A 10,367-nucleotide genomic window follows, 5' to 3' on the forward strand; every position below is an offset into this window, starting at 1 on the left:
AATATTGATTTTTGAGTTTATTCTCATTTCGTTATTTTGTTTTGGCCTGAGATTTATAAAATGTTTAAGATTTAAAATTATTAAAGAGATGCATACTTAGGTTAAGATATGCGCCTTGTGCATAATAAATATTTTATATTTATTACTTATTTTATGTTTTTCTACATATTATGAAATAATAAAATAATAATTATATATTAAATAACTAAGAAATCAGTTACTGTTATGTAATAAATTGGCGTGTGCATATAAATCAAACGACCGCTCTTGTTTATTCACAATCGGTAAATAAATCAAAACAATCAATCTTATCTATCATATATGATATATAATTAAATTTAAATGATATTAACATAGATATATATATATATAAATATATATATATAATATAATTTTAATATGTTTATTTATTAAATAAGGTTTCTACTCATATGATTATTTGCATATTTGTGTAACAAAATTTTACACCAACGATTATTTTTTAATGTGGAATGTTTATTGGTTTCAATAATTTATAATCATTTAAAAAAAAATGAAGATTTCAAAACTAAAAGATTAACTTTTCAATATATGTTCAACGCATATTTCAAAATATAAGTATGTATTTTCATATGATGTATAGTTTAATTTAAACGATATGAAATATATATATATAGTAACATAATCACCTATTAAAATAAAATTGTTTATTCATATAATTTTATAATCATTGTATCTTATTATAGAAAAAAATTTAAACCTTGATCAGAAAAGTTTATGTGAGATTTTTAACAGTTTTAGTAATTTAGACTCGTTTTGAAAAATTCAAAATACAACATATACAAAAAAAAATATAAATTTTTATTATATGATTAATTTAATTGTGCAATTTATTTTAATAATAAATAATTAAATAAAAATGATATAAAGTATACAGATTGTTAGCAAATATTTATTATTTAAAATCATTAATTGTCATATATATATCTTAATCACATTAGGTAATTCCGTAGGTTTTATTTAAGGAAATAATATATAATAATTTCAATTTGAAAAATGAATGATCCATAATGGACATACTATATAATAAAAAAATTCCCTAGCAATTTAATTTTGGACAAACAAAATTTTCAATTGATTCTCAAGCCGCCACATAAGCAAAATTAGAATTCTAATTACGTGTAAACTCAGCATGACACTTTTTTAATTAGTACAAACTACATGTTATAACTTTTTAAATGTTTCTCAATTAATATATAGCGGATATGACCATCGAGTCGATTTTATAATTTCATTCCATACCGGTGCCTTTCCATTGGTCAACAACCAACCGTCAATTTCCTCTTCCTTCATTTTGAGAACAAGTCTCTCTTGGCCGGGGGTGGGGGTGGGGGTGGGGAGAGAACATGGATCTTAAAAGAATCTATGCAATTTAGGAGGAATCAATGAAATGACATCAATTCAAATCTTGGATTTCGAATTGAGAGAATTACTGAGAGAGATAAAAAATTCTCACTATTTCTGAAAAAATAACATAATTCTACGGGTTTAAATGAGCAAATTTATTAAATTTTAAAATTAAATAAGTCCAAACTATTTTATTTTTAAATGGAGTGAGTCCCAAATGAAATGAGTCTAATTTTATAAATCTTAGATTTCAGGTTTAAGAATTTTATATTGTATATGGTAACAATATATCGTTATAAATCATTGTTGAAATAAAGAAATAAAGAAATAAAATATACATTATATTTTTATAAAACGTTTTCAAAAAAATTATATTGTTATAGGTATCAAAAAATAGTAACAAACAATATTAGATATAAACTAAATGATGATATTTCTAGCGAGATGGTAACAAGCACACATATATATATTATATACATGAAATATTTAAAAAAACGATTGTTACCATCATTTGAAAAAATGGTAACAAGCACAAGTCATCCCAGTTAATTAACTAATCGAAATGGGATTACAATAAGTTAAAACTTGCAAACTAAAATATAATTAAAATAATTTATTGTACTATTAAAAAGCCAAATAATAGTTAGTCCACATATATATATATATGAAAATATGAAATATGAACCTATAATAATTACAGCAATAGGTTATTTATAGTAAATATTAAATTAGATTTTCAAAATGAAAAAATCTCGCGCTTTCAAAGCGCGGATTAATCTAGTTAGATTTTAAAAGAGAAATTAAAGAGAGATATGAAGATAAAAAAGGAGAGAAAATGTGATTCTGGTTAGTCGGGGAATTTGAGTTTTTTTTGTTGGGTTAGTGGGTAGGTTAGTTTTGGGTTTACTAAAAATTCATTAATATTCCTGTATTACAAGAACTGAGTCTTGAATGGTAAAAAAATACACACAAATTAATTTAAAACTTGGTGTCAGTAAAAAAATTTAAAATATTTTCTAACAGATAAATAGAAGTTATATTCTAAAATAAAAATTTATTAATATTGTAAATTTTCTTTTTCGTTTTAATATTTTAATATAAATTTGATTTATTTAAACATAAAAATTATATTTAAGAATATGCATGTATATATTTGAAAATATAATCTTAGATAGATTTTTCAATCTATTAATTTTAATTAAATATATTAAATAAATTTGTAAAAGTTGCATAATTACCAAAAATTAAAATTAAAAAATATTTTATAAAATTTGTAGATATATAAGAAAATAATGATTTTACGATTAAATTTTTATAATTTTCTAAAACAATTGTATACATTTTTGAAAATTTTAGTAATAAAATTATAATATAAAAATATATAATTAAATTATATTTCGAAATTTATAATGTCATATTTGAATATATTTTTTTTAATGATGATTTATGAGTTATTTTCATATTCTAAAAAAAATTTCAAAAATATAAATTGACATTAAATGTAATATATGAGTTATTACCATATTTTAAAAAGTTTACCAAAAATATAAATTAACATTAAATGCAATTGTCCATGTCATATTAAACTATAAGACATGTCATCAATTTCAGTAGTCATGTCATATTTGTTTTGTGAAATTGATTCTAGAAAAGACATGTGCCAAAATCACTTCGTAAATATTGTCTAGGGGAAGTTTACTTAAAATCTCCAGAAATGTTATCCAATATGTAAAAAATAAAATAATCTTTAAAATTTTTAAGAAAATAAATTAATTTATGGGCTTGCTAATTAATTACGTCACCTACTCGTCACATTAACATCACAAGGCCCAATTCTTCTTCTTCTTCGTCTTATCTAAGTCTGTTATCAGTGAAGACCGAGCACATTTTGTCGCCGTTAAGAGAAACCAATGAGGAGAGTAAGATGTGGATTCACAATTTATCTGATTTATCAGTTTAGGCTTCTTAGACTATTTCCAAATTGAAAATGGTTTAGCTTCCCTACAATCTCCTCTTAGTACAAGTACGATAAGGATTTGTTCATAGTATTTGACACCAAAGAAACACGTCAAAACATCCTCTAGACTATATTTGCGAAGTGATTTTGCCACATGTTTTTTCTACGATCAATTTCACAAAACATAATGTTGATTTATATTTTTGGCAAACTTATTAGAATATGGTAATAATTCATATATTACATTTAATATTGATATTTCTTTTTGGTAAACTTTTTTAAAATATGGTAATAGCTCATACATCATCTTTAAAATAAATATATTCATATATAACATTTCAAATTTTGAAATATTATTATTTTGTATACTTATACAATTTGTATTACTAAAGCTTTCAAAAATTTATACAATTTTTAAAAAATTTAAATATCTAATCGTAAGATCATTAGTCTTATATATCTACAAATTTTATAAATATTGTTTAGGTTAAATATTTGATAATTATACAATTTTATATTATTTTTATTAGTTTTATACAAATTGATTTAATATATATCAAATATATATCAAATATATATTAAATATTAGTAAGAAAATAGTAAAATCTATAATATTTAATAAAATTTATTTTTAAATATAAGTTAGATTTAAAAAAAAAATTACTGCATATAGTGCAGGAAACCACCTAGTATTTATGTATTTATGTATCAGTAATAACATATATACAAAACTATATTCGAATATTTGGTTGAAATATATTTGTACAGATTAAAGTTTAAGAAGGATTATGTATTTATATTTGATTTATAATTTAAAACATAATGAAAAGTAGATAGGGTTTAGAGGACCTAAAACAGTTGAATCTCAATTTTAATGAATTTCAAAATTTTGGGGAAGAGATTGTTTTGGGTTTGAGATCGGTTGGAGAACAAAATACATCAAAATTTTGGTTTGAAAGCATGTTGGATATGTGAGTATACAGTTGATGATGAGAAATCATAGAAATGTAACAATCAAACATAAACTTCATCCCTTCTGACTGTCACTAACAAGCTCCATAATCTGAAACCTAACACTATGACCGGACTAAAGATTGAACATTTGACTACTACAATGTCTTTAAACAAATTAGTTAAGCAGCCAACGAAGTTCACCTGTGTGACTCCTTGCTTCATGAGCTCAACCACATTCTCGTGTACAATCCTCCCTCTCATCGTAATCACCTTCTTTAACTAACCAACGTAGAGCTGTAGACCTTCCTCCTCCATCCCCAACGGAGAGTATAGCCGCACGAATCTCAGAATGCTTGTATGATCTCTCTGATCTATGGCCGCCAAGAGCTTCTTCTTCGCAATCCCTTCGAGCTGTTTCTTGTACTCGAGAAGCTGCTCTCTCTGATCAGAACCAGAATTCTTGTACTGTGCATCGATCTGGAGAAACCTCTGTACGAACTTCGCGGCGGATCCGTAATCCTCCGATTCCAAAGCAGTCATCACGCCTTCGATGCAATTCCCTCGCTCGACAATGGCTTCGATACGGGAGAGTGTAATGTCAGACAGGAGACTGAGCTAGATCAAGCTCACGTACCTTTCCGCTGACCTAATCCGCGAGATCACAGGTCGATCGTATTGGTTTATAATATCCCGGTTTAGTGGTTTGGTTAGGAAATCCGGTTATTTACACTCTTGTACAGATGACTATATATACATGTACTCAGGGCATGTACTTGTACATTTTAATCAATAAGAGATATTTTTATATTACTCTCCTTCTTCTCTCTCAAGTAAGCTTGAACGTAATATGGTATCAAAGCTAATATTGAGCTTGATTTTTGAATCGAACCGATGACCATCGCATTACAAATGCGATGCTCTAACCTCTGAGCTAAGCGGGCTCTAAGCTAGAATTTGAGACCAAATTTTATATTAATTCTAAAAAACCTAAACCTCCTTTTTGCAGCATTCCGGAGATTGTCAGGGGTATTTGACCGCGGTGGGATAGATTTTTCCTGATTGATTCTCAATTGAGCTCGTGTTACGTCCTCAACCTACAATGGTGTCAGTGAAGAAGATTCCCCGTCGATCGACTCGTACGACAACCCGCACAGCTCCGAACGGCCACGATTTGAAGAACTATCATCCAAGATTGGAGTCACTCACCTGTCTCCATCTTGAGGGGCATGTAAGAGAGATATAGTTAGAGGATCTTCTTGTAATTAGTTAACTCTGTAATCTCTATATATTCTGTAAATGTTCTCAATCAATATAATCAAGTAATTACATTGATCGCAAGTTCCTCATGTCTCTCAGAGTTAGGTTGTTCATGAAGGGGTTTTTTGTCAAAGGCTTTTAATTTTCACATGGTCTGAAAATATTATAATATCACTAACTCTATAAATACTTAAAAATATATAACATATATGTTCACAAAAAAGAGAAACCTAAAATGTTCTTAATTTTAATAATAATTTCTTTTAAAATGTGAAAATTTCGTCATCCAAAACAGGGGATTATGTACAAGAATGATAAGAAACAAATAGTAAAAAAAAAACGTGAACAATGCTAATAAACATTTAGGTAACTCCACTGGAAATTGAACATTACAAATAAACAAGGCTAAATCAATGAATTTCTGACACACTATGTTTCTTTAGAAATTTTGACAAATTCTAACGGACTTTCCGAAGGAAAATAAATTATTGGAAAAAAATAGATCTTCAGAAATAAAATATCACTAGGATATTGATCCGCGTTAAAACGCGGTTTAAATTTCTTATTTTTGTTTCATTTACAAAATCAAATAAACATTTTTGTGTTATATTAATTTATTTAATAAAACGTTTAGTTAGCTGGAGTTATTTCTTATTTTAAATTTTGTTTAGCCATTTTTATCAGTGACAACAACTTTAGATATTTGTATATATGTAAATAGTTTTTAATTTATCATAAATTAATTTGTTATATTATTAAATATTTGACGTTATATATTGTGTCATATTGTTAATTTATATTGTTCAGAATTATTACATAACAGTTTAGTTATATAGAAATGATTTTACTCTCACAATTTATTAATAAATATAAAATAAAATCTAAAAACTTATTAATTTTAAATAATTAGATAGATGAACTACTGAAACAGTGTTAAAAATATTGTCAGAAAATGGTAAAGTTTGCATTTAGATTAGTTATAGTGCCTATACATTAAAGCTGTTAAATTTTTTATTATGAAAGGTATATTAAAATATACGTCGATGCTAAAAAATATATATTAAAATTTTAAAGTTAAATTACAAAACATTAAATTCTCAATTCAAACTTATTTCAAATGCTTATAGTTTAAATTCAAACGTAATATTTGATTACTGTTACATGTTGTTTTTTTTCTGAAAAGTATTGCTGTTATATAATTCTTTAAATACTATTACATGTTTATAGTAATTCAAATATTGTTATATGTTTTGTTGGACTATTTAAAATTTAAGTGACAACCTTTTTATTAGTAGATAAAAATAGGACTCTGAATTAATTGAGTAGATATGCATATTTTTATTAAGTAAATGAAAAGTAATTTGTTGTTCATGATTTTTTTTTTGAACTTTCGTTAGTTATAGTTTGATGATCTAGAAACATTAGTATCAATCAATTAAATCTGTAAATTATGCGAGGATGAATATATATATATATATATGAAAACTTGCCGTAGTAGAATTTCCAACCTTTATATATCTTTTAGTGATACTTATTCTTTCTCTTTTCCACGTAAGCTTGATATGATGTGTTATTTTAGACTAAATATATATATATATTACTGAATTTATATTTTTAACATATTTCGCAAGTTGCAAGTAGAATTATCGGCTGTAGAATCGTCTGTAATATTTTTCATTATTGTAATATCATAATTATCCATTGTTACAAAAAAAAAACATACTTTGCCAATACCATGGATGTTGTAAATAATGATAATTAATCAACCGAAAATCTATGTCCTCCAAGAGAGAAGTTTTACAAAGACACTAAATCGTTTATCCGTGTGTGCTATACATTTTCTTTTTAACATTTGATATTTTCAAATTATGTCACATTAAATCGTTGTTAAACATTTAAATAATAGAATAGATCATGATAATTTGAGATTTTCAGTTGTGATATTTAAGCATTACTATATTGATTGATTTTGTTGTGCATGATTAACATATTTGCCATGAAAAAATGAAAATTATAATTTTCATGATTAGTAATTGATTATATATGTTTAAGTATAACCGACAAGGGAAATTACTAAAGTGTTACAAAATATTTTTTTAATAAAGTATCTATTTTCTAAATATATTTAAATTTTTGTGTAAAATTTTTAATTTTTATGTTTTTGGCCACTATTTTCTTTTTTATGTTAAGGATTTATTATTTCAAACCAAATATAATTCCTTAGAAAATCTTTATTGTATGAAAACAATAATCTAATCAATTTCCTTATAAAAGTTAGTCAGCTTATATATATATTTCACTAAAGACTCTAACATCTAAAAGAGTATATTGCCCTACTTAGAACTTTAGTAGTTTCTTTTATAGCATCTATTTTTGGTTTGGTATACTTTATATCATGTTTTTGTTTATTATTTGTCATTTATTTATATGTTCAGTTATATATTTCTTACGATTATAACATATTTTCTTACAATTATAACAAATAAAACTAATTTAATATACTCATTGTTTCTAAGTTAAACTATGTGGTATCTCTTATTCAAATAACAAATTAATTTCATATAAATAATTTTTGCTATATGGTATTTATTTGTTAGATTTTTTTTTTGGTATGAATATTTGTTTTGTTAGCCTACTTTATAATCAATAAAATTTATTCTCACATTATGTGATTTTAATCTCTTATTTCTTTATACTTTGTGTTATGTTCTTTAATCTACATATATTTATTGTTTTTATTGGTGTATTGTCTTTTATAGTGTAGAGTTTTTGAGTTTAGCTTTAAGTGAATTATGTCTGTATAAGGGTTTGATCTTAAGTGAATAAAAGTATGTTAGCTATTTTTTTTGTCAACATTATGTTAGCAATTGAAATATTTCTACTGTAAAATTATCTTAATGTGAGCATCCTCTACAAAGATAGTATCCAACATTTATGTTATGTCTAGTCAAATATTAGTACCGTTTAAAATAAATCGAATATGATTTTAGGCAAAGGTACTAAATCTAGAAGTTCCAATTAAATTTGAGAAAATATTAAATTCTAATTTTATTTCAATTATGTATTTTATAAATTCTTTAAAATGTTATGTAATTGGATTAAAGTATTTATAACCATATTTCAAAAATAATTTAAATTATAGTGAATTATGTGGTGTTCAATATTAAATGGAATATATAGCAGTGTTATTTGAAAGGAGTTTAACGGAAAATTTAATATAAAAATGTAAAGAATCAAATATATATTTTTAGCTGGTGATTTAAAGGTGGTTTTATGTGGTTTATCAATCAGATGTGTGTCAAAATTATTGATATCGATGATATCGTAGGTTCAGAAATGTAAATTTGACTATAAATTTGAAAGCATATTATTCTATCCTCAAATCTACTCATAAACGAGATAGTGAGCCATGAAATTAATTCGTATTATTATCAGAAATTATACTCGGATACAATGTTATCCTTAGATTCATGGAATTGATAAGAACTGATATCTTCCTTCTAACTTATTTTAATATTTTATAGTTCTTTTAAATCTAATAAACAAAAAAAACAACCTTTTTATCTTTTTCTTTGCCTCTGCATGTGCAGAAATCTGTTAAAAAGAGAGGGATTTGTGATATATAGACAACTTCAGAATTTCAAATGTTCTTACATCAACTGTCTACAGCTTCTTTCTTAAACCTTGTTTTTAATTGTCGTATAATTCAAACATCTTAAACCAAACTGGTCGTACTGGTCCATTGTTGGAATGAAAAAATTTTATAAAGATGGAGAAAGTGTTTAAATGTTTGAAGAGAAAGAACCTTTGTGAAGAAGAAAGATTTTATAACTTAGAAGAGGATTTTTATTACTTGTTACAAACTTGGATTATTTCTTGGTGATACAAAATGAAAACGGAATGGAGGTATTTATAGCCTCCAAAATACAAAATATCTTACATATTTTAATCCTAAATCTAGAGAATACTACCATAATATCTAAGATTTTTTTTTATCCTAATTATCTAGATAATTCTATGAGAATATCTAGATTTTTATTCTAAGGAGGTGGATGATTTTTTCTAGAATTTGGGCTAAGTTTTGGATCAACACATGATTAAGCCAATAATGTTTGATCCAAATCAAGTTTACTTCTCAACACCCCCTCTTAAACTTGATTTGGTTACTCCAAGTAAACTCCTCATTTTGATGAAGTCTTCTCGCTTAAGTGGCTTGGTGAAAATATTAGCTACTTGATCATTTGTCTTCACATACTCCAAGTGCACATCCATCTTAGTAACACATTCTCGAATGTAGTGATAACGAGTGTCAATGTGCTTACTTCGATCATGGAAGACTGGATTCTCTGCCAATGCTATTGCCGACTTGTTATCCACAAATATCTTCGTTGGCTCCTCTTATGGTAGGTTAAACTCCTTTAGCAAGTTTCGTAACCAAATAGCATGACAAACACATGAAGTAGCTGTCACATACTCCGCTTCACAAGTAGAAAGAGTGACAATTGGTTGCTTCTTTGACATCCATGTGAAAGCGGTTTCTCCAATGAAAAACACGAAGCCACTTGTGCTTTTCCGGTCATCTACGTCTCCACCCCCAATCGCTATCGCTATATCCAACAAGCTTGTAATCGTCAGAAATAGAGTAATACAAGCCAAAGTTGATTGTACCTTTGATATAGCGTAGGATCCTCTTGGCTGCCTTGAAATGAGTTGTTGTTGGATGCTCCATGTATCGACTCACAACTCCAACTGCGTGTAAGATGTCGGGCCTTTTGCAAGTTAGATATCGTAAGCTTCCAACCAAACTCTTAAA

The sequence above is a fragment of the Brassica oleracea genome, chromosome C2 (assembly GCF_000695525.1).
Source record: "Brassica oleracea var. oleracea cultivar TO1000 chromosome C2, BOL, whole genome shotgun sequence".
Classification (NCBI taxonomy): Eukaryota; Viridiplantae; Streptophyta; class Magnoliopsida; order Brassicales; family Brassicaceae; genus Brassica; species Brassica oleracea.